The sequence below is a fragment of the Polyergus mexicanus genome, unplaced genomic scaffold (genome assembly GCF_030449975.1).
Source record: "Polyergus mexicanus isolate NDT 795.1 unplaced genomic scaffold, iyPolMexi1.0 SCAF_19, whole genome shotgun sequence".
Lineage (NCBI taxonomy): Eukaryota > Metazoa > Arthropoda > Insecta > Hymenoptera > Formicidae > Polyergus > Polyergus mexicanus.
The window spans coordinates 2,701,575-2,726,399 of NW_027223339.1; the positions used below are offsets into that span (position 1 = coordinate 2,701,575).

Sequence of the window (24,825 nt, forward strand, 5' to 3'; positions counted from 1 at the left end):
TCTTTAGTAACGTGTATAATATACGCTATCATGTACCGATACTAACATAAAACTGATCAAATTCCAAAGTGACCGAATGACAGACAATAAGACAATATTGATTATTGAAATGAAAGTCCATTTCACGTTGTCACCGCTTGCGTTTAATCTGTCCAACATTTTTCTTTACTTTTTACTTTCGACAAACAAACAATAAAATACCTAAGCGTAGAAAATTTTACTCAACACACACGTACACAGAGAGAGAGACGAAGAAAGTTAAATTAAAAAAAAAAAATTATTAATATTAAATATAATTAATAAATATAATAAAATTACTTTTTTTTTTCTACACATGTTATTATATTTACATATATAATTTTTATGTAATCCATAATATATAATTTTGATAAAATTATTAATTATGATAAAATTTATTCCTCAAATCGTACTCACATTTATATGTACTAAATCAAATTAATAATAATTTTTTTGAATTAAAAGTTGGCGCATTTTATTATATATTGATATAATTGCGGGCAACGCGTTTTATCTCGATGTTATATCTCTTTGTAGTACAAAAGATTATTATATCCATCGGCTATTCCACGTCTCGTTAGAGAAACACATTTTATATATATATGGTACGCAAACGCAGGATATCGCGAGTAAATAAGAGAGGGGAGGGGAGATAGTGGCCTTATTTGCTCGGAAACGTGGCCTCAAGGGAAGACGGATAACACGTACATTTACTCTCGCCACCAAAGTTCTCTTCGTAGAGGTATAGCAAGTCCAGCCAATTAGAGTCTAGCTAGGCTGAGGGCATTTTTACATTCCAAAATATCATTAAAGCTACAATGCGCGCGCGCACTCTCGTATATGAAAAGCATGTTGCGCACGAGGGTCTTAATTCGCTTCTAAGTGCTTGCCAGGTGGTGTTGGAAAGTTGAATTTGAAATGGGTCACGTTTTACGCACGCTTGCATTATTTATCGTAATTAAGAGCCGTAATGTCAGTAAACATTACAAAAATATTAAATCTTGAGAGATGGGATTTCAATTCTCAAATTTTTATAATTAGAATAACTATTTTTATTTAGCCGCTTATATTCGTAATGTCTCGCGTAAAATTTTGATTATTATTCCGTCAGTATTCTATATGATCATTACATGCATACTATATTGCAGAAATTTCGCGAATATGCAAAATCATCGACATGTCCACTTATAACGCTGGCTCGTTAAAATCGTGCGGATCGTACGTTCCGTCGTAGCGAAATGATAAACAAAGAAAATACGAAAATAATAAATATTGCAGAGGATGCACAAAGAGGAAGAGCCGTGACGGGGGAATATCTAGAAAGGATGCGCGAATGGCAGGAAGGGAGTTTAGGAAGAAGCGACAGAAGAAGAGAGGACGGACTTTTTATGTATACGAGACGGTGCACGCGGATATACGGCCCGTATTACAGACTGCTAGTGCGCACTTGCCGGGTTTTATAAGGCGCTTAAAATTTTATTCGTTATAAAATTTCCACATCTCGTACCCACCTCCCCTCAACCGTCGCGTCGGGCTGCTTCCCTCCCCGGATGCGCTCTTTGCAAAATTTTGTACAGCCGAGGGAGTAACATTCGAGTGGCTCCCTTCAATCAGTGCAATGCTTAAAGTAACGTAGCAGTTTACGTATTATTTGCGATATAACTAAGTTTTCGTTCGCGTGATCTAATTCGACGAAGAGAGTACTTTTAAATATTGCATGGATTCTCTCTCTCTCTCTAAACTTTTTCTAATTATAATATCTTCAAAGTTACAGATTAAAGCTTCGGTAAGAAATGACTGTATTATTTTTTAAATTAATAAATTATATTAATTTTCTCGCCTGTGTATATTATATTTCGTAATCTCGAAAATTTGTTGGCAAGATAAATCCCAGCAAACACATTATAACAGTTATATAACATTGAAGTAAAAAATTAAAAGAACAACTGTTATATCTTTATTATATAATTGTTATATACCATCTGTTTACTGTTACTAATATGTAATATACTAGCGAGCACATATTACAACAGTTATATAACATTAGAATAAAAAATTAGAATAACAGCTGTTATATATTTATTATAAAACTGTTATATATATCATCTATTTACTGTTGTTATATGTTAAAATAGTTGTATTCGCGTAATATAATGTTTATATAATTTAAAATTTGTTAATGTTATATTATATATTTTATTGATACATTAAGAACATAACTGTAATAAAATTAATATATACATAAGAATAGTATTCAGATATTGGACTGATTGCTTAGAAATCGGGCAGGTAAATGTCCGAAAAAGTCAAAATCATCTGTTTATTATCTATTTAAGATTAAAATAGAGTTGTAATTTTTGTATAAATAAAATTTTGTATTTTGCCAATTAAATTATTTAAATTAAATTATTTTATTATTTATTTAATTATGTTACCAAGCGTTTTCATGTAATATATATATATATATATATATATATATATATATATGTTAAAATGGAAAGCATCTATATATATTGTATTATTATAAATATACAATATATTTATGTAATGTTTCTGCACCTTCTTGTGCTGTATTTAAATGTATATTCAAAAATATTTAAAAATTATGATGTAACATAACAAAATTATATAAATATCAAATCAGTAGCAATAACACGTAATATCTTAATTTTATTACAGTTATGTTGTTAATGTATCAATAATATAACATTATATAACTGTTATAATTAAATATATAACTGCTATATAACATTCTTGCTTCCTTGAGTGGGAAATTACAAGGAATGAGTGTATTACATGTTACAATTCTGTAATATTACTTTCTGTTATATTCGGTTACACTAATTGTAAGTTATTTAACCGTTATAATGTAATTATAAAATTGTGTTTGCTGGGATAGTTGGGACGTATACGTGAAAAAATTCAGATTTGGTAAAATTCAGATTTCTTTTGAAAATAGTTTTAGCGCAAGAAGAAATGAAAGAAAAAAAGGTCTAATCTATTCTCGCCGAGATGCATTGTTACTGAGTTATATTCGAGTGGCTGCACCTGAATTCGATTTAATTTTCTTGAGAAAAGAGATTAAGCGAGAACGGTAACGAACGCTTCTGGAAAGCTCTTAAAGTATTTACCGCTGTTGTCACCAGAACTTAGTACATTCGCCAGTGTTTGAAAATTTTTTCTATATATATAATTAGTATGTTAGAAAATTAAGAGAAAAAGTATCTTTTAAAATAAATATCTTTTATAATTAATTATATATATATATATATATATACACACACACACTTATATAATAAAATTAATATAATTTTTAGATACTTTGATTTACATAAATCATATATAATATCAATAAATTGTAATTTTCTTTAAAAAAAAGTATGTCATTTTGGAGAAATAATAAAATTACTCAGTAATATAATTACTCAAAATTATTGAAAACTTTAAATAATTGCAAGCTCTAGTTCTTATGGTTTCATTGTAATTCCAGCCAGTAATCGCGACAGTTATTGTTCCTAAGGAGGGGACAGAACTCGTTGTGAATTGCGATCGCTTTAATTTCTAATAATAAAATTAATTATAGAGAAATATATACTCTCTTCTTTCCTCAAGGACTCGGCCATCCATATTAAGTTAGCCCCCCCACCAACGCCAAATTAAATCAAATACATCAAATAATTTAGTGCTAATTATGTGCTAATTAGTTGCCGTAGTCCGAATTTTGTTGCTCAAACCGTTTAGCAAGAATTTACATTCAAAGTGGGGGGTGCTAGCTTGAAATTAAGCCAGCCCCCCCCATAGTGAAAAAAATATATAGAATGCTCGAATCAAAAAATAAAATACACTAGAATTTGTTGCTATTTTGTTGCTCTAAAATAACATAAAAATATTTAAAAAAAAGTATATTATTTAATTAATACCACTATATACTCAGTCTCGCCGCGCCGTACCATTCACTTGCGCGAAGTAAAAGTAAATAAAAAAATGTATCGCTCGCATGTATTTGGTACTAAAATAATCTGTGGACAATATACTGTCGAAATATATGAGAAACTGAATCTATCACACACGCGCGCGCGCACGCGAATGTAAATATATCGTAAATATGCAAATGTATTTATGCACGCGCCATGCAAATACACTTAATGCCTTTTGTTCGCGCGTCGATGTAATTTAAGCTTTAAAAGCGCATTAATTTCACCGTTTCTTTCTCCCGTCTTTTTTAGACAAAATGCGTATTCTTAATTTTGTTAATGTACATGTTGGATAATTTTCATTTTTTAAGAATGACGCGTTAAAGATATATGTTAAGATTACAAAGTGATCAGAGTTAAATAAAATGTAATCGTATTAATGATGATTTCGAATGCTAATAAAATAGTAAAATTAATGCGCTCAACGATTATAATTATGAAATCATTAATAATCATCAATGATGAATAATAGAAATAATCAAGGCAAAGATAATATGGTCAGTTTTAATTCTAAATATTTATATGATTATCAGATTATAAATAATTAATCAAAAAACAACTCGATTTTTCAATACCATCGTTTCCGTAAATTAAAAAATAAATTGACATGCATATTATTAATTTCGTTAATGCACATGTTGAATAATTTTCATTCTCTGAAAATGACGCGTTAAGGATATTAAGATTACAGAGTGATCAGAGTTAAATAAAATGTAATCGTATTAATGATGATTTTGAATGCTAATAAAATAGTAAAATTAATGCGCTCAACGATTATAATTATGAAATCATTAGTAATCATCAATGACGAATAATAGAAATAATCAAGGCAAAGATAATATGGTCAGTTATAATTTTAAATATTTATACATGAGCTATAAATCATTAATAAAAAAAAACCCGATTTTTCAATACTATTGTTTCCATAAACTAAAAATTATATTGACAATTTTAAATGTTTAATAATAAATTCTACTGACCGACCGATGCACCGCCCTTGCATGTCTCACTTCTTTCAGCATCTGGTCATCGCGGGATCCCTTCCGTTTCCGGTTGCTCCCTTCGCTTCAAATTGAGACGAGACAGTCTATCAATTTGTCCACTCATGCATAATCACTATTCTCATAATCACTATTTCACTCGTAGTCCAAAATCCGCCATATGCAATGACGCGGTAAAATTATTTCCATGCCGATTATAAACATGAAAGAACATATAATCGCGTATTAATAAATGGACGGAGACGATTTTCCGTGATTCTAATCGACGTTCCCGATACTCACGACACCCACTTTATATACGGGATAAACTTGTGATGGATAAAAAAAGGCGAGAAATACGGAAAGAATATTTCAATCTCGCACGCTAATGCAATACGACGGTTACTGTAACGGTTACGGAAAATTTAGGCAGGTTGAGTAGTAGTAAATGGGGAGGGGGGAACGCGTCGTCGAATATCCGTTCCAGGAAAAGGAGCGAGCGCGTCTCTTCCAAGAAATAAACCGTACGCGAAAAATCCTGCGCGAGATAAATGAAACTAGCTCGAGCGACGCTCTTTTGCGATCTCGATTTATGAAATTGTGAATATAACTCTGAAAAAAGGATTACATTTGAAAACAATATTAAAGAATATTAAAGCAGAAACGTGTGGAACGCGACGCGCTTATATTTTCAACGCAATATTATTATATACGACAGCGAGTAAATTATTTCAGCGCCTAAAAATATGTTAAATAATGTATTCATCGATCGTTGTATCGTATTATAAAGTCGATATATCAAAACTACAAATTACTCTCGATTCGGATATTTCGAATATTCGTTCGGATGCGAAATTCATTTTCGATAGATAAAAGATGCGTGGGAAAAATCTTGTCGTTTGCGAGTATATATATATCGAAAGATGCCTTAATCACGATTACACGGGTTAATATATTACACTCGGATAATCGCCTGTTATTCGATACAAGACCCCCCCGACACTCGTTCGTACGCGGATCTCACTTTCGACGGATAAAAAGACGCGAGAAACACGGAGCGCGACCATAATTCGTCTTGAGACTCGCGCTTGTGCGAAGGGACTGACACGATTACGGAAAATTTAGGCTGGACGGGTAGGCGAGGAGAGGGGAGGACCGCGTCGCCGAACGTCTCGGTACAGAAGCGTTCAAAAAACGTTGGATGTAAACATTCAGATATAAACAAAGAAGCGCGGCTCGAGAGAAAGAGAGAGAGAGAGCTTATATTACAAAATCTCGATCAATTTTCATGGCGAAACGATAATACAACGAGAATAATCGTTGAATAGAATGTGTAAGATTCGAGGAGGAATATATCTGAAAAGCAGCTCACATACCACATATGAACATTCCTAATAAAATATTCTTGATTAAGAGAAAAAAAAAAATGTGTTCGGTTAGTCGACAGTTAGTTGACTAATTTTACACGTCAGGTTTAATAATATTCATGGTTGTAAAGTTGACCAATCACGGTCATTCGATTCTTGATTGGTGATTGGTTAGTTTTAAAACTATGAATGTTACTGAAATCCAATTAAGGGTGACGTGTCAACGTTAATCGATGTCTCTGAAATGCCGCGAGAAACCACGAGTACCAACAGCTAAGTGAGAAATTTTACAATTGGTGAAGCTTCGCGTCGCGTTTTTCACACGTTTCGTATTTCAATATACTTAAATATTCTTTTAAAATATATGATTCTTCTTCGATTATATGTATAATTTCGCCAGAAAATAATCGCGAGATTGCAAAAGTATCGCTCGAGCTTCGTTATCTTATCCTTGTTCGTATCGCGAAGGTTTTTTGGCGCACGATTTTTTTCTCGCAAAAAACTCGCTCGCTCCTGTTCTTGGAAGAGATATTCGACGACATTCCCCTCCCCTCCCCCCACCTATTCGTCCAGCCTAAATTTTCCGTAACGCTGTTAGTCTCTTCACACAAGCGCGATTATCGAGACGTATTACGGTCGCGTTCCGTATCTCTCGCATCTTTTCATCCATCGAAAGTGAATTTTGCGTGCGAATAAGCGTCGGGAGTGGTGAATGGAACAATGGACGATTATTTAAATGCGTCGTCCGTTAATCCGGTCTTAATCAGAACTTTGTACAAATGCGAAAGCAAAGGGACGAGGAGCAAAGAGGAGCGGAATGGAGTGACGTTTGCAACGCATCGACTGGTGAGTCAATTTGTCAATGATTTTATTTATTTATATAATTGTCAATTTTTATTGACGATGCATTCGCGCTACTTTGAGAATTACTTGGCTATAATAATTATTATATTTGCCACATGTCTCGTGACATTCATTGCAAATTCTTTTAGTTAATTTATATAATATAAGAGCGCGTCGTATAGGGTCCGCGGCGACAAAGTATCGATTTTTAATACTTTAAGACGAGCAACAAATTCAGTTTCTCATATATTTCGATAGTATATTGTCCACAGATTATTTTAGTACCAAATACATGCGAGCGATACATTTTTTTATTTACTTTTATATAGTAATATTTACTTTTATAAAGTATATAGTGGTATTAATTAAATAATATACTTTTTTTTAAATATTTTTATGTTATTTTAGAGCAACAAAATAGCAACAAATTCTAGTGTATTTTATTTTTTGATTCGAGCATTCTATATATTTTTTTCACTATGGGGGGGGCTGGCTTAATGTCAAGTTAGCACCCCCCACTTTGAATGTAAATTCCTGCTAAACGGTTTTAGCAACAAAATTCGGACTACGGCAACTAATTAGCACATAATTAGCACTAAATTATTTGATGTATTTGATTTAATTTGGCGTTGGTGGGGGGGCTAACTTAATATGGGTGACTCGGCCCGACCTCGATCCTTCGCTCTCGCGCTCGTTTCCGCTTTGCTCTTCTGGGTTTCGGAAGGGCGGTCGCGTCCCTTGGGTTGCAACCAGTTTCGAACAGTTCGACGGAAACCAGTCGAGCGAGAGGAAAAGAGCGGGAAGAGAGAAGAGGAGCGGCTCTCTCGTTCGCAGAAGGGACTTACGGACACTTGGCCGCTCAATGGCGCGAATTTAAGAGCGCCAGCCGTTACGCTTCTCATTCGTTAGCATAAATTAATTATTTTTTCAGGGATGTGGCAGTGGAGGAAGAGGACTGTAGCCAGGGGCGGTCTGGCCTCGCTAAAGATCCCACCAAGCCCCGGACGTTCGTTGCTTGATGGCTTGTTGCTCGGGCGCGCGGAAATCGAGACGCCGCGCCGCATTGCGGACCTCACGGTTGATTGTCCTCCGTCAGAATGTTAAGATGCCTGCCCATTAAATAAAATGCGTATCTGTAATCGTACTAACCGCTGGCTATAAGAATTCTTGAATGGATTTACACTCCATCTTCGTTTAGTGCGAATTTGATGAAAGACAATTTCTTTTAATTTTCAATTTTCAATCTTATTAGAAGTAAAGAATTAAAATGAATTATGTATTATTAAAAGAATTAAATTGAAATATGTATTATTAAATTGACTATCTGTTGGTAATCGAGAAACAAAATTTCTGCGCAAAATCCTTAATACTTGATGAAAAAATGTAGTATCTATTCCAAATTAATAATTGAGTTTATACGATGGGACTGATAATAAATATTATTTTAATTATAATATCAATATGTTATATACCATATATATCGTATAGATATAGTACATAGATATAAGCTGATAAGAATTTGGACGATTTGAAAAAGAGATTTTACATCTTACATCTGAAATCTGCCGATGACACGAACTTCGATAACACTCCGACAAAAATTAACGGTTTACCTTCGTGATTGAACGATCGGTTGAAACACTGCATTTAGCGCTACCGTATGACATATCGCTTTGGAAATCGTAGTGGATAGGTTTTGAGGTCGCGTCCAGTTCGTGCGCGCGTACGCACTTTGCGCGCGCGCAATAAGCGAAGTGGGCTTAGATTGGGCTAATTAATTAATGCGCACGTCCTGTCCCATCCCGCCTAATTATCCCGCTTGTCAGCTCTACTACCGTCGTTCGCTACGCCGTTAATGCGCGTCTCTTCGTTTCTCGTGTTTCTCGCGTGTAACCGGCCGCGTATATCTCTCGCTCGTAATTATAATCGGGCTAATTGTGACGTCAGACGTCAGGAAGCTACACATAGAAAAATTCTGTTCTTCTCCGGGATCGTGATCTGATGCAGATGCACGCCCGCGATGATAAGTCGTTGCGGATGATCTAAGTTTTGTTTGTACTTATTGGAAATTTGCGCGGTACGAGTGTGCCAGTTACGCTTTCACGAATACACAGTCCTTATTTTAAAGGGAACACCAATTAATTAGCTCGATTTTTTTTATATAAGCGCTTAGACATTTATAATAATCGTGTTAATTGTGTTATTTTGGTAATTTGTGATTTTCTTTTACATTCATATAATTTATATTCCTATTTAAACATTATTAGGAATATTTTCAATTTTTTCGTGTATTAATATATTTTAATCTATATAATTTCAAAATTATATAATACTTTGCTCTATTGTAAGAAATAAACATTGATTTTTTTATCATAAAATGATAATGTTTTCTAAAGTTTTATACAAATATCAAGAAAGAATTATATAGAGAAGCCCATTGCGTTCTCGAAACGTCCGCTATAATACGTATATTTATACGCGTAACAATAATGTATACGATATTATCTCGCTCGTTACACTTGCCGATCGAAAAAAATTATTCAACGTCGAGGATAGCGCGTTCGCATTTTCCGCCACGTAGTTTACCAGCGTAGATAATTAGCGTTACTGCAGGCTCTCGGATGCGCCTCTCGGCAAATAGCTTCGAATCTCGCGGTTCATTAATTTCGAAGAATCCACGTGCGCGCAGCCGTTCTCTCGCGATTCGACGGAAGCGTTATGGGTCGTAGTAAAAGTACCGGTCTCTCTAGCCTCCGGCCTCCGATGGTAGGCTCAAATTTGAATTGGCGATCGCATCGATGATCGCTTGGCACGATGGGAAAAAAGCAACGATGCGTGTCTAGTCGCTCACCGGTGATAATAGTTATGTGCCTAACAGTAGCTATACAGAGTGTCAAACATCAACTATCTTACTTATTGCAAAATTCGCGAAGAAATTTGTCGAAAAATTAAGAACAAATTTGATTATAAATATGATTACGTTTTTCATATTTTTAAATATAATTTATAAGATGTTTTATAATTTAAAAATCAAAATTGAAATATGTATATTCTACCATACATGTCGCGTATTTTTTATTATTTCTTTTTTTATTAATGATTATAAATAGTAGTAAAATATATTTTCTAGCAGGTATATATAAGTGTATTTCTTCACTATCCATTTGATAGCGTAAATGCAAATTGAGAATTAGTATCTACTGCGATTGCAAATTTCTATTAAATTATTAGTCAAGAATTACATGTCGCGCATTTTTTATTTTTTTTTTTTTATTAATGATTATAGTAGTAAAATATATTTTCTAGCAGGTATATATAAGTGTATTTCTTCACTATCCATTTGATAGCGTAAATGCAAATTGAGAATTAGTATCTACTGCGATTGCAAATTTCTATTAAATTATTAGTCAAGAATTACATGTCGCGCATTTTTTATTTTTTTTTTATTAATGATTATAGTAGTAAAATATATTTTCTAGCAGGTATATATAAGTGTATTTATTCACTATCCATTTGATAACGTAAATGCAAATTGAGAATTAATATCTACTGCGATTGAAAATTTCTATTAAATTACTAGTCAAGAATTCTATATACGATATGTTTAACAATTATTATAGTAAATTAAAGCGGGATACGATAGTAGCGTGATACGGAGTGGCAATATGTTATTTTAATTTAAAATTACGCTCGTGATAATGCCACGCCCACGTTCACCACTTGCTAACTGGTCCTCGGTGCGTATGGTGCACATATACGTGCATACGTGTATACGTATGGGAATATGCATATCGAGTACGCCACGGCGCGTCTTCGATTCCGCGAGAAGATGCCTGGAATTTGAATGAATAAGCACGAAGATCGTGGCGCAAGTCGAGGGAGGAATAGTAGAAAGAAGACGAGCGTGGTGAAGATGAATTATGGAGGCGAAAGATGTTCCGCTTCTCCATTTGCTTATGCGTTTCTCCACAGTTACCGATAAGCGACTTCCGTAACACTTGACATTAGACAATTTCAGAAAGAGAAAAAAAAATTAAAAAAAAAAAAAATTTATGCTTGCAACTTTAATTCTTTGTTGAATCTTATAATATTTGTCGCTACGTGAAGTAAGAAATTATTTTATGACAACGAAAATAAAATTCCGAACATCATCAAAGAAAAATTCAAGCTATTAAATTCTAATTCAGATTATTTTGTTGACAATAAACAATAACTTTATACTTACACATTTCCTTAAAATTTTGAGCGTACTTGCAGCAAAAAATCACTAATATACTAAGTAAGATCTGCAAATATGATTTACATACATATGTAAAATACGAGGGTCATTTCATAAGTAATGCACAATGTGCAATGTGAAAAAATTCTCCACTACAGCTGTCAAAAATTTCGTTGAGATTGCGTCATCCAATCCGCGACGTTACCACGTGTGCATTACTTATAAAATGATAATCTCTGTAAATAATTCGAATTAAAGTTTGAGTTTTTGAGGTCCTTCACTATTGGTAATTTATATTTTCTCTTTCTAATAAAAAATTTAAAAATTCTAAAAGTATTATACAAACACTTTTGTATCTTTTAGACACAAATTAACCGGAGACGACAGTTAAGAATATATACATATGTATGATATATGTTCGCATACACGAGCAAGAATTTTGGATTATAACGAGTCCTTCAAAATTCCGACTCTTAGTAAACTATTTCTTTTCTATCATGAGAGATCATAGAAGTGCACGTAACATTATAATTCAAATTACTGTTACTTACCGGCACGATGCGCAACAGTAGGTTTGCAGCACACAATGTCGATCTGCAAAATATAATAAAAATGTCTAAATTAAAATAATATCTAAAATATTTAATATTACAAAAAATAATTATTAAACGCAATTAAATTTTTTATTTGTATAAACAGATATTCAAGAGAGTAAAAATTTCTTCCAAAAAAAAAAAAAAAATATATATATATATATATATATGGAAATTAATGTGTTACATGTTACATGTGTTTCACACTCGAAAACATGAAAATTTCTCATGAACAATTTTTTGATTTGACAAATATTTTTAGGGTTATTAGCTTGTGACACTTTACATGGGCCACCCTATATGTTATTGAAGATGTCCAAAAATATAAATCGTAATCTATGTAATAATCGTAATCTTATCGTAATATTATTCTAATCATAGCGATTACAACTGATTGAACATTATTTACAAATTTCATTTATTCAACACTTGTAATGTGTGCTCGATCGTGATTATATTTGCATCACAAAAGTATCCCGACGTCTCGACGCTACATATAACCGTGGAAAACACGGTGTAACCAACCACAAAGCGATAAAATTTTTCATTTCCGGAATCGGAAATCAGATTCCGAAATTCCGCTTTTGTTACACGAACTAACAATAAATATATCACGATGTACATTTGCAAGCCAATTTTTCAGCTAACGAAATCTCGAAATCGAACTACATTGTTCTAATGGAATTGAAGGGAAAAGACAATCGTTTCGCGTTCGTTTATAGTGTGTTTCATGCGATTATTTGCGGCATCAAAATACTAGTGTGAATATATGCAATCTAGCATTGTGAATATTAAAAAATCAATTAAAAAATCAATTAAAAAAAATTATAGTTATATCATATCCTTTCGTTAATCAAGTCGAGATGTATTTGAAATTGAGCATTAATGAAATAATAATCATTTTAAATATCGTCAGATGTGACAATAATTTATAATTATAAATAATTTATAATTGTCATATTTTATTTCATTTCTCGTTTTGCATTTTGAATCATACGAAATAACTGTTTCGAAAAATAGCCATCATTTTAATACGCTTATGAGTCGTCAATCGTTGAATTGTTAATTGTAATAATCGGAAAAAAATGATATTGTGTCCCGTCGTGCGCATGATAATAAAATGAGCACTTGTTAACGACAGTAAGTATACATCGTGAAATATGCGGAGGTCATGTGGTATTTAACTCGTCGCTGTCATAATTTGAAATATTCAACGTACCATAAAATAATATCACAAGGATTATTTTATTGCTTCTATATTTCTCGAATTAATTATTAACAAAAGGTTGACGTATCACTTTTCGTTATTTGAAATCTTTGTTGCCGAGATTCATGTATCATTCTGCGCTTTTGATCCGATATTAGGAGCAATCCAAGCATCGTTAAGGAAATAATTATTTCCGCTCTTAAAAGGGCACTATAAAATAATGATTCATAATTTGCATTTCCTGTTCGCGTCGATTCTTATTTGAAATACTGTATATAAATATCGCAAAATATTTCTTTTGTAACGTAGCACGTTTACGTCATAACATTTGGCGCCGTGGCTGTTCATATGCAGTCACCTTGCTCGTCATTTGTACATCAGCTTTTGATATTATTAAAAGACTTATTTTATGGAATTTAATTGAATGAAATCTATCACGCAAGATAGCGATGATATTTTTGAATGTTATATTTTGCAGACATTTATCTCGCAGACATTTTAATTCGTATATTTATATTTATATATAGGGCGGGTCACCCGATGTTATCTTGATCTTGGTCAATATTAATATCTGTAGAAATAAAGGGGATAAAGTAAAGTTGCACGGTTTCAAGAGGGACAAAAGATGAGTCGAACGAAATTTTTTTTTTTTTTTTTAGGTGAAGCTTCGGAGATTTGAAAGTGATTTTTTAAATGGGAATATATATATTTTTTTATAGCAGGATTGTAGTACATTTTTTTCTGAATACAACAATTTCAGGTCTTAATTTTTCAAGCTCTGGTAGTTGTTTGTAGGAAGAACAAAATTGTAAGAAGAAGAAACCATCATTCTCTTACTAATGTTAGCTTTATTTACCAATATTAGCGTCTTCGCTTACACAAATTTTGTTTGACCCATCTCATATCCTCCTTGAGAAATCATGCGACTTTATTTTAATCCGTTTATCTCTACAAATATTAATATTAGCGTGAATCAAGATGATAATATCATCCACCCTGTATATATTTATAATAGGTCCTAATAAGGTTATCTAGTGAAACTAAAATGTATATTTTCTCGTTATCAACAGATATAGCGTAGCTGATGTAAATGAGAAGTGAATTGCGAATTTCGAGCAAATCGTAAGTTTTTTTTTTTATGTAGTTTTTGTGTTATTTACATCGCAATATAATGAAGTACGTGTCGTGCGCGATTAATATCGGGAGTACCATGCGAAGTGCGCACGCAATTGTTATATTCTGTTAATTAATGCACGCACAGTTTTAGTTAATTGCGTATTTTTGCAAGTGAGTGCATCAAATCCTGTGAGTGCACAAACTTGAGAAGATAAAATGATGTCTGGAAGGCATCGAGCAACATCGAAACAACTATGCAGTGAGTAATAATCTATTCAATTTATTATTTATTATTCGTTTACTAATTGTTATTTATTTAAATTAATTACTCCTTTATATCCGTGATACCGATCTATTCTAAATTATCGTGTAAATTAAATCATCAGTAAATTATTTATATTTGATATTTTTATATATGTGTGTATGCATATACGCATGTACAATATTTCAATATTGTTTAATGCTACGCAGATTTAAAATACTTTCAAGTAATAATAGAATTAAAATAGAATAGCTGGCAGGAAGCTGCTAATGCTCGATACGTTAGCGGCTGCTGTAAATTAATTTGGCGAACAAAAATGTAACGCTATATGTATAGTTTGCCAGGCTATATAGTTTATAAGATAAAGCGGGATGAGATCAAGAAATTATTGGGAGTCTTGAAGGAATACGACAGCGATTAATGTGACAAGTAAAAAGCCCACTGATTTTGATAATTTCTAGCGTTATTACTTTTTAGCGGAAACAATCGATCTTGATATTCAAGGAACTCGGCCATAATTAGTGCTAATATCTGTCGTTACATCATATATTTAGCACGTGTAAACGCGGTTGACTACTCGACGTTAACGAAAGACGAGTTTCGACTGTCGACATGCTTCGTCGATCTATTTTTTTATCTGTCTTTTTTTTCTGCTCAACACGATCGTAAATATCACATGCTATCATTCGTAACAAAAATGGCATGCAAATCTTGGATTCAGATATCTCGGCGCTTTGATAAAAATAAACAATTTTATCAATCATCAATTGCAGAGCACGGGAATCGGTTCAACGATATTCGATTATTAAATAAATAAATGATTATTCAAAAGTACTGTTTACGCCTGGGATGGAACGCTCAAAATGGATGTAATTTGACGCGCGAAATTTGTGGCTTTACTAATTGAATAGTTTGTAGTTCTCTTAATAGCGAAATTTTCTCTCGGAAATATCCACTTATTATGATTTAATATTCCAGCTATGTTGGTTGACGATTTCAATTTGTTTAAGCAATTCTAGCTTTCCGCGACATCGTTATATGTATCGTGATAATCATGTGACGTAAATATTAATAAAATAGAAAAATGATATTAGAATAATAATACTCTAATATGAATAAGAGTTATTATTTTTCTTATTCTATTAATCTCTATAAAAAAAGTTATCGTTACACGCATGTATATGTATATAACTATTAGAGAGATAAATTATCAATGTGACAGTACTAATTGTCAATTTAGATATGTAAAATTAATATATTTTAAAAATTAGGATATTATTTATATACACTCTTGTATTTAAAATTTATTCTCCGGTCATCCTGTATTAATTTTCAACGGTTGGATCATCAGTATTGCAAACGCTCGAAATTTACGGCTTACAAAGTATGAGCTATAAAGTATGTTGCTATTCGAGAAAGGCGACTTCCGGCAAGCAGGCCATACGCGTCTTTAGTAACAAAACCGAACTATAGACCGCTGAGCGGGGGTCCCGCGATATATCTGACGAATCAAAGAATATACGCAGAGCGAGCCCTTTCGATTTCTCGGGTAGGAAGAGAAGGGTGCGCCGAAGATTCGGTTATTATGATGGAAGAAAGGGTCGATCCGATTGGGCACAGGGTCCAGGTCCCCGGAAACAGGTAGAATCCACGACACTGTCCCAGATTTCCCTTTTCACCCCTACGGGCCGTGCATAAATCGGCGGACAAACGAAGGTGCGGGGCGACCTTTTAAAGACCGCAACGTACTTTAATTGTATCAGCGAACTGAAAAGGTAGAGCGGAGATGAGAGCCCGGGGATAGAGGAAAAATGGGAGGGAGGGAGGGGAGGGAAAGGGGCTCATCGTGTATCATGTATTTTAAGGTATTTGGGTCATGCCTGCGAAGGGTAGTATACGGGCACTGTTTCTATTATTGTCTCAAAAGGGGCGCCCCCCTCCTTTTTCCTTCTTTCTGTTTCTCTCCACGAGTCCCCGGGACCCCCTTATCCTCCTCCTAATTCAGCATCATGGAGAGGAGCCGATCCGCGTGTGCATTCACTCCGTGGGCCACACCGCGCGTCGAGCGCATCGGGAGTGACAGAGTTCCGCTCCCGCGGGATATATCTGTCTGGGCAAGTCGGGCATCAGGACAATGGCCCGAATTAAGGGTGTTTATGTGTAGGGCATGGATGTGGGAATATCTGGAATGAAAAATAGAGAGGATAGAGAGAAAGAGAGAGAGAGAGAGAGAGAGAGAGAGAGTCGCAGGTACGCATGCTAATATCGACGAGAGATTCCACGGTCTCGTTATTTCAAGCAAGGTCCTGGATGAACAAGAATACGAATAAGAGGGAAAGGGAAAAAGGCAATAGTCTTCCCATGATTCACGAAATCAATGGTCGTGATTCGACGGTTGATCTTCGCAATCTGATGGTCGATTTTATATTTTTCAGCAGCGGCTTCCGGCCCGATACGGTCCCCCGCCGGGCCCCCTACGTTATTACATTTCTCTTGCCTTTCGTCTTTCTCTCTCTCTCTCTCTTTTTCTCTTGAAGGGAGACAGGTATTGGTGCTCAAAAGGGGTGACAAGTGTACCAGGTCTTTGCGAACGACACGGGAAGGTAAGACTTGTAACGGGCGCGAATCTACCCTCCCAGCGAGAAATTTGAATTTGAATCCTGTTCGCGGTCGGTCGCGTGCGGTCACGGATCCTGAAATTTGCATATGGCCGACACGTGAAAGGGGATGACGAAGTGGAGCGCGCCTTTTGTGAATGACGACATGCTCCGGCGCGCTGAATCTCGAAGACTAGATCGCCGATGCAGACAGAAGCTTTGTCCTCGTGTACGACGGTTATTCCAATCGAGCGGGGATGTGACTTTTGCGTTCGCATTTTTATCAACCACTGATAGGATTTGTGCGTTTTTCGAAAGCTGCATGTTATTTGAAATCGCGTTTCGACGATTAACACAACTTCATTTCACACATCTTGCGCACAATACGCTAAATAAATATATAAAATATAATTTATATATATAATGACAAATATATATTTAGAACAATCGGAATCGTTTTTTTTTTAAATAATCCAGACATTCGTGGTTTTCGAGTTACAAGTAATTAAAAGTATAATTATTTTCACCGATTAAATTTCAAAAGAATGAACAGATAAATTGTATTTTTAAAATGTATTATATGTAAAATACTATTTTTCTAATCATCTCATCTCTCATACAAGTAGCTCGGGCATTCACCATGCGATGTAAATAAATCATTCGCTCAAATACCGTATGACAAAAGTATCGTCACATCCGGCTCGTGTCGGTCGGTCGAAAAATTTGAATATTTTTTTTCCCGTCCACACGAGCCGCGCGCACTTTCCATCTTGCTCGTTTCGAACCGTATAGCAATTCCCGATGCAGACACGTGTCCGACGAAACGTCGATTCTAATTCTAATGTCTGCGCAAGACGGATTTAAATATTTTTCTCTTCCCGACGCCGATCCTGCAGCGCGATCCTGTCGCGCGTGCTCGCGCGTCCAGGATGTAACCAAGGACACGCGACCGTATTTCAATGATATTCGAATTCCGCCACGAGCCCACCGGCGATTTGCATCGTTTCTGATTTCCACTTAGAATCCAGCGGACTGCTTTGCATGATTTGTTCGCTTCTTAGAGGCACGAGTCACCTCTATTCACCGTCTCGAATCTGCCTCGGATAAAGGAGCGATGTTGCATAAGTAGCGGCATTCCGAGCATAAAAAATGGAGATTTATGTAATATACACAGGGGTCGAAAAAGCATCGATACATCGAAAGGCAGGATAAAAGACAGTAACAAAGAGAAGTTTATTTAGAAAATTTATCTAGAAAATTAACTAAATTAATCACATCTCTAAATCTAAAAATGCTCTTTAAACAAATTTTATTTTATTCTTATTTAATATCTATATTTAAATGCATTTGATTTCAGATCTTTTTATGAAATTTTCCGTATAATTTAATTTACTTATTAACAGCTGTATAAAAATTTTCATATTATTTATTTATCCGTCATTTAAATGATAATTTTAAATATTCATATGTATGCAACGAATAAAAATATCATAAAATTGTTAATTATCTATCCTATTTAAAAGACGAGTTAGAGTAACGCAGATGTCGATAACGTCGTAAAGCGTCTCGATTCAAATCCACCCGAGTTATCGAGAGTGTGGAGGGTCGTAAACGAACTATTCGGCCCTTCTCCTCGACTTTAATCGCGTCCCCGTCGTCGTCGCTCGGGATTTCATTTTCGTGCGAATGGAAAAGGAGAGGAAAAAGGGGAACGGGTCAGCTTGCTACAAAAATTTACCTCGATCAACGAAGTCTGGATTACAAACCGTGAATGTCTCGAGTTTCGCGAGCCTCTCTCTCTCTCTCTCCCCCCTTGTATGCAACGCACTCTTTCGCGGGGGATTCATCGATAGCAATAACTGTCGATCGATAGCGCGATTTCGCACCTCGGCCCGCTCTCCTGCGGACCCTCGCAGACGTGATCGAGCCTACCTTGACTAGTCCGTTCTTCTCGGATCTTTTCCCCGCGGCGATTTTTATCGCGTTAACGAAGTTCCCGCGCGCCGTTTTACAACCGGCGCGGAAGATCGCCGGATGACGATAGTAATAATTGTCGCGCGTACGACCGATCGATCGGCCATTTGGGCGTTCCTCCGAGGTCGCCTTCCCTCATCCATGCTTTAACGACCGCGCGATCCACGGACGCCGTTCTCGACGAGTATGGAAACTCGTGGGTGACAATAATAATAATTGTACGGTCGTACCTGCATCCGAATGGAGTTGCCGAACGACGTTGAGGGTACGGCGCGTCGATTTTTGCGATGTTACAAAAGGGCCGTGCGTTCATCCCGAACGAGATTCGTGGGTGACAATAACGATTTTAGTTTTACCGCGGGCGTATTGATTCTGACGATTGTTCGTCTGTGACGTGTTGTACTTTATACACAATACGACAGTTGCGTGGAAACAGAAATATATAGCGATGATGCGTACGATCATTCTCTTCCGCGAAAGACCAAGATGCTTTATTTACGAGCGGCGAACGTAAAAATCTCAGACGTCAAATGATGTTATTTTGTCTTAACGTGTAATATTTTGTCCTCTTGTCTAATATTCGTGTATCTTCGTACATTTTACATCGACGTACATAAGTAATCCGAGTTAAAAATGTATCTAGGTATGTAATTAATGATGGATCCGTATACAGCGATACCTTTTCTATTTAGATTCTAATTGGCAAATTCTTTAATAAAAATGCTATTGAATGTAATCCTCTGTCATCGTACTTTTATGTTTAATGTTTCGTAACGCCTCGGAAAATTAAAATCGCTCAATCGAGACGTTACGCGGTGGCCTTATTTACAATAGGCACGGCGCGTGCCTTTGCATAACGGATTGTTATGGTTTCATCTGCCCGAAAGTAGGCCCCTGTGAAAAAAGAGCGAGAGCATAGAGGATAATGCAAAGCGGATGAGAGCGAAAAATCAAAATGATGCAAATGATCGGCACAGCTTGGCACGAGAACTCGGGCGATATTCAAATTTCGGATGGTCGCGTGTCATTGAAGACGGCTGCAGATTTATGCGGACGGCACGGCTTTATGTTGCGAGATAATAAAATTAGGAATGACGCTGCGTCTCGTCGGAGGATCGTCGGATGTTCGATTATGTACATCAATAAAACGGATCACTTTTGCATCTTCGATGAAGGGTTTTCTATGAGCGTTGGGAGGTAAAGGTATACCTACACGACGACACATGGGGGCCTTCAACGGCGACGGCGACGGCGACGGCGACGACGACGACGACGATGACGGTTGAAATCGATGCAAATGGTCTGCGCGTCCGTGACGAATTTCGAATTATGTTTCTAGTTTACGATCGTGCGCGGCGGCACGCCTCATAAATATTTATTAGAAAATATATCTGTCCGTAAGTCCTTAAATCTATCTTATCGAACGTCCGAGAGAAGCTCGATATAATCAATAAAAAAAAAAAAAAAACTATTGTCTCTTCCCGCTTTTTAAACGGATCATCGACATCAAAATAACGACAAAATTGATTTCCTCTGACAAATTTCTTTTCCCTTTATTATAACATTACTTTTTTTTTAATCATATTTCGAATCTTCTTTCAATATACTTATAAAATTTATTTCTCTCTCTCTCTCTCTCTCTCTCTGTCTCTAATAATTGTAAATAAATTAAATAATATGAAACTTTAGAGGAGAAATATTTTTCTTGTAATAAATGTGATAATAAATCGATATGTAATTAGTTATTAAAGTATTAATGAAATGGTCAATATAAAAGAAAGTAAAAACGAAAAGTAATAAGACAATTGATAGACGGCAATAATAGATACATTCTTTGCACATCTGCGTTCGATTATTGTCAATGTTATCTCAACAAGCGATTTTACAAAATACCTTAAGTAAAGTAAAAAAGTGGATGCATTTAGGAGAGATGTGCAATTTCGATAAACGCTTCTAGTTCTTCATACTCGACTTAAAGGGGGAAACGAGACAAAGATGGCACGATGCGGATGAGGCGATTTTATAGGCTGCATTACAATACGACATTTGTAGCTCCGAGTCTCGTAGAATCGGTGTTATAACACACAACGCCCACTTGGCGAAAAAGTTGTAGCGAATCACAAAGGTCGAGCATGGTGTACTCGTTTCCGCGATTTACCTTTTTTAACAGGGCAATGAGATAAGACCAAAAAATTTTACATTACCAACCCTAAGGATTTTACGATTTTATATCGCAGCCGTCACATTTATTTCTACTTGTCACAATGATGTTTCTTTAAGCTTTGGTACACAAATTTTTACAATCCGATTCAACTTTCTCATGCGTGAAAATTCAAAATAACAATTTAAAATAATAAGTAAAACTGTATATTACTTTCTAACGAAACTAGCATGACCCGATAAATATATGTAAAATACAAGTTTCAGTGATGAAACGTATCCCAAAGTGATATCTGCGATAAGAAAATTATACAATGCGTACAAAATTATTTCAGCTCCTAAAGTGTATCAGAGAATTGATAAGATACCTTAGGATTCGAAGGTTCCGTATATCAGCATTAAATATCTTGGTTCAACGTCAGCATGATTGATTACGTCGCAATGTCTCGCTAGTGTATCACATTTGCATCAGAAAGATTATCATCTGGATACTCAATGTTTCGAAAATAAGGACTAAAACATAGAACTCGGTTTGTGATATCGAAATCGGAATGCTCGAGTATTCGGACACTCGCGTTTCGTAAATTAAAACTTTGTTATGAGAATGTGTATGTGTGTGTGCGTGTATATATACGAATGCATCGGTGTCGACACTCTCTTGGGGAATAAGTAATTGTCTAACAAAGGCAAGTCTCTCTACTCCCGCGATCGTCGTTTACAGTTTTGCACCATGCAAACGGCCTCTTGAAGCTTTACGGATTCTAAACACGAGATTCTCTGTTGAGTTTCTCGCGATGCTCCTCGCGGCGCATTATTATTTATTTTCGCCTTAGTAAAGATAAAATAAATTTTACCATGTCAATTTGCAGTTAATTGTGCAGTTAAAAAAATTCCGTACACATAACAAATTCTTATTATTTCTATTTAATAACAGACATGTAATTAAGCTATCAAATATTGTATGTCATGTGTTTTCATTTTTAATTATATATGTATGTATGCGTGCCTAGAAAAGATAAGAGAATAAATAATTCTTCTTTAACCGTTTAATTAATAATTATTTACCGAGCGCGAAAGAAAAATATTACAAATGTTATCAAGAAAAATACATAAATTAGTAGACGCCCGCAAATGATCATATGACAATACTATTGCTACAAGATTTAATTGCAGAAATTACGAAATACATAGCAATAATGAAATAAAGTTATACAATATTATATAACGAGAATTGAGCTAAATATAGTGAAAAATAATGTAGAAGATTACATTAGGCTAGAGGAAAGGAAAAAAAGACCAAATATGTCCTAAGGAGACAATAAATTTCCATTTGTTTAACATCGAAATTACGACATAAAAATGATGCGTTAATTACACATATGTTTTTATTATATTACACGAGGTAACGAATGCAAAATGAAGCGAAACAACTACGCGACCTTCAATTTTCTCGTTTTAACACACACGCATAGACGCGTGTACGATGGGAAACACGCATGTGCTTAACCCGAACGTCAGTCGATACTGATGATTCGCATCCTCATTTTTTCTCAATTAAAATCGGTAATTAGGTAAATAAAGCTACCTGTCAATGTATACGCGCGATTGTTGCAGATAAATCTGCAGCCGCGCATAATTACGCGCTGTCGCACTTGCGTAGATGCGTGTATACGCGATGGGAAGAAACGTAGACTAAGGGACTTGCCTTCCCTCCTTTCTTTGCCCTGCTAGTAGAAATCGCATGTAACGCTCGGAATTATTGATTGATGTGCGTGGAAAGACGCTTGTCTCTTCGAGAGAGAAACGCGCAAAGAAAAATAAACAGGAACTTTGGACGCGATGGTTTTTCTTGAATGCGAACGTGATGATCTTTTCGGATGCACTTGCTTTACGTTTTCGTCGATCTTCAAGAATTTTCCGTCTTCGATCGCTTACGCCGCTGGATCCAAATGTTTACAGTATTGTAAATACAATTACTTAGATCGGCATTGCATGATTCCTGTCACATGTACACCTACATTTCGACTTGTTCTGTAAAGGCAATACACACATATGTATCGTATATCCGGCACCTCACTTTTACGTATGTGCACGTTTTCACATGTGTACATTACATTGCAACTTGGATTAGGTTAGGTTAATGCGCGGTCGTGCAGCTTTGGGGGCCTGGAGGCGCTAACATGAAAATCATATGGTAATAGGGTACCGCGGGGATTCTCCAGCATAGGGTCGAGTTGCGTAGGAGTCCAGTAAGTCTAGGTTTCTTTCTAGTATCAGCGAACCGAAGACTAGAATGGGAGAGGTGGTCAGGGAGAGGTGGTCAAGGAGAGGGGCACTCGGAGAGGCGCGGAACAAGTCGGGGATAAGGAGGAAGAGAGGACCCCGAGGAGCCCTCTCGAGGAGAGTCCGTGGGTTCGCGTGCCTCTGATAATTATACGCTCGTACTCGAGTCTTGGAAGAGGGAAGGAAGAAAAGAGACAGTGAGACGAGAAGGGAAAGGGAGGAAGCGAGGAGAGCGGGAGGAGCGGAGAATATCGAGTCTGCGGTTCGACAGGGTCGGAGTTGACCGGCGTTTAATCGATTCGCCGCCTCGACATGGAAATTTCTTCGAGAAGCCCGCAGGGCTACCCTTCTTCTGCAACACCTACCATCTCGCATAGAGCTTCTTCGCGGTCTTCCCCGTTCCTTCCATTCCTCTCTCGCGTCGCCTCCGTCTCCTTTAACCGCAGGTTCGATGATCCGATGATGACGTACTCCCGTTGCACAGATTAGTGCCGCTCCATTCAAACGTTTCGTGATCTTGCACTCGTACAATGGATGTCAATCAGCCGATCCATTCCGTCAATTGACAGGTTGGGATGGCGGTATAAACGGCACCAAATAAGGCACTGATGTTTTCAGAAAAATGTAATTAAATGCTTGATTTGCGTGCTGATAGACAAGGCTTTGTGTCGAATACGAACTTGCAATTTTATAGTCCTTTTTTTTTTTTTTTTTTGACCTCAAGGTATATTTCCAATTTTAATATTCGTGACAGAATAATAAAAAATTTAATGTACTTAATTTTTCTTATTTATATAATCAGAATTTTTTTAACAATCGTTAAACAAGTAATATATAATATATATTTTTTCTAATGAAAAAATTATTATTTATTTTTAATATATATATATTTATTTCTACATATATGTATGAAAATAATTATATAAATAAAAATACCTAAAAGATTATTCATGAAATGGTTACAAAAGCTTTATGGCTTTCAAAGTCATTTAATTATTTAATGATTTTTTTTATGTTTGTAAAAAAATTATAAAAAATTGAAATGAGGAAACAGATGACTCACACTGCATACAAATCGTACAATAATATAGCAGCTAATTCTACATTATTGTTTTACTAATTCTAAAGTCTCCAATATTTCTTGAAATAAACTTTCAAGGTATGTAAAACGACGAAAAGAAAGGGGAAAAAAAAAAAAAAAAATTATAAGGTATCCATCTTCTTGTTAAGTA

At 35.5% G+C, this 24,825-nt stretch overlaps 1 protein-coding gene across 16 annotated transcripts in view; it reads right to left on the reverse strand.

Annotated features, from left to right (window-relative positions):
* Zfh2 (Zn finger homeodomain 2) overlaps nt 1-24,825 on the reverse strand; it is a 313,903-nt gene that overhangs the window by 190,427 nt on the left and 98,651 nt on the right. For 14 of the 16 annotated variants that reach the window (XM_070311087.1, XM_070311083.1, XM_070311088.1 and 11 more), the window contains one exon: nt 11,953-11,995. The gene's annotated coding sequence lies outside the window, so the exon portion shown is untranslated. Of the gene's footprint in view, nt 1-11,952; nt 11,996-23,958; nt 24,199-24,825 lie in introns of all 16 variants that reach the window. The other 2 variants (XM_070311091.1, XM_070311090.1) reach the window with 1 other exon arrangement.